General features: G+C 43.5%; 1 long non-coding RNA gene across 2 annotated transcripts; it reads left to right on the top strand.

The window, feature by feature from the left end:
- Positions 1-724: 724 nt before the first annotated feature.
- On the top strand, positions 725-1,651 carry LOC148782856 (uncharacterized). Of its 2 annotated transcripts, none has more exons than XR_016052191.1 (2): positions 725-838; positions 1,202-1,651. It is a non-coding gene; the product is annotated as an uncharacterized LOC148782856 (long non-coding RNA). The 2 variants fall into 2 exon arrangements; XR_016052190.1 differs by having other exon boundaries at positions 747-866.
- The last annotated feature ends 249 nt before the right edge of the window (positions 1,652-1,900 follow it).

Below are 1,900 nucleotides of genomic sequence, written 5' to 3'. Positions count from 1 at the left end.
GGCTTGAGGGGGTAGTAGAGAGATGAAAGGAGGAGAGACAAGAATAAAAGAGAGAGAGATTGTGCCACAGCTAAGCCGTGGGCTTGAGAGAGGTACAGAGATGAAGGGAAGGGGTAGCGAGGCGAGAATGAGGGAGAGAGAGAGATTGTGGCCACGGCTAAGCCATGGGCCTTTATTTGGAGAGAGAGAGATGAGAGTAGAGGGGAGAGACAGAAAAGGGGAGGAGAGAGGGTGTCGGGCCAATGGCTAGGGCGCTTGGCCCGAGCCAGAGAAGGGGTATAGAGACAAGCGTAGAGTGGGGGAAAGAGAAGGTCGTCAGGCCAGGCGGCCTAAGAGAGAGACGTGAGGAGGAGAGAAAGAGAAAAGATTGGGGGCCCTTCCCCCCTTTTCTTGGGCTGGCGGGCTGGGCCAGAGGCCCTCTTTCATCTCAAGCCCAGCCATTCTTGACTAGGTTGGGCTCAATCTTAGCAATGGGCCCGATGCCATTCGATTCCGACGTCGTATAAGCATTTCTGACAATAATACCCTCGGGGATTTTTGCCCTGCAGGTTTGTGATGGGCAAGGGATATCTTTTGGCTCCTTCCCTCTTACACTTTTGCCCTCCACCTTCTTCAAAAGGACACTTTAGCTAGGGTGGGCCCTTTTGGGATTGGGCTTTTGATAATTACCTCATTTTCGCTTTTTACCTAAGTATAAAAAGGGGTGGGAGGCTTCATTTTCATCACTTCTCCTCATTTTCTTACCTTTTAGAGAGAGAAAGTGGTGGGAGCACCTTAGAGAAAGGGGCTTTGAGAGGCTTGTGGGTTTAGTAAGCTTTTGGAGCATTTAGGTCTCATGGTGAGCTTATCTTGAGCATATGAGGGATGTAAGCTTGTTTTTATCGCTTTCTTTCATTTATTTGTTGGAATTTGTATGCTTTCTTATGCTTTTTCCATGCTTTGACATAACTTTGCATGCTCTTCCATATCTTTCCATGCTTCTTTTAATAAAAGGGGCTCTTCTAGGGCACATCCTAGATGGGCATGACCTTCTAGTATAGTCACCCTTGAATATTTCGGGGTGTCTTGGCCTAGTCAAGCACCTTTTATGTCGTTCTATCTCTATTTTTAAGAGAGATGCTGCTGAAATTTTACGAAATTTGGTCATCCTCATTTTTTATAAATTCCATAGTATGATGAACTTTCTCTTGTACTCTTACAGGTGATGTCCTTGATGCGGAGTCTAAACAACGAGAGATACACGATGCTGCGTGGTCTCTTTTGACGAAAGCACTTGCTTAACTTTGTAGCTTAAAATCTAAATATGATTGCAAGGAGAAGGCTATTTCGGCCCGAATCTCTAACTTCACGACCCATTCCAGGATCCGCACGGCCGGGCTAAGGCTGTGACAGATGGGCGGAATTTGCTGAGAGGTGTAAGGAAAGTGAAGAATGAGCAAAACTGGCCCAATGGTATGAGGAGATCCGGCCTTAGCAGATGAAGTCGAGCAAGCTTGGTATTCTTATGGGTCGTTTGAGACCTTGTATATAAAAATCTTGGCTTCTCTTAGATTTTGTTGATTCTATTATATATGAAAGCTAGTTTTGATCACAATGTTGTTTTGGACTGAGTACTGGAAGAATCCAATATATAAAATCTGGTATTTTACTCTGTTTGGTACCAAGAAAATGAGAACCAGGTTTTGGCTGTTTGCTATTAATGCAATTTAGCCCCTGATTCTATAAGTTGATTCCGTACTAATACATGGCCAATTAAAAATATTGTTTGGAAATAAGTTATCAACAATATAAGAAATAAATTAAATGGTTCAGCTCACATTTTTCGGTAATTTTATAGGTCAAATTATGATTCTCTCTCGCTCACTCTCTACGAACACAATCCATGATAAGTTATTTCTAG

The sequence above is a fragment of the Amborella trichopoda genome, chromosome 3 (genome assembly GCF_054954075.1).
Source record: "Amborella trichopoda isolate Santa Cruz 75 chromosome 3, AtrichopodaSantaCruz75HAP2 v2.0, whole genome shotgun sequence".
Classification (NCBI taxonomy): Eukaryota; Viridiplantae; Streptophyta; class Magnoliopsida; order Amborellales; family Amborellaceae; genus Amborella; species Amborella trichopoda.
Note: the sequence above shows the minus strand (reverse complement) of the source record. Positions and strands in the feature narration are given on the sequence as shown.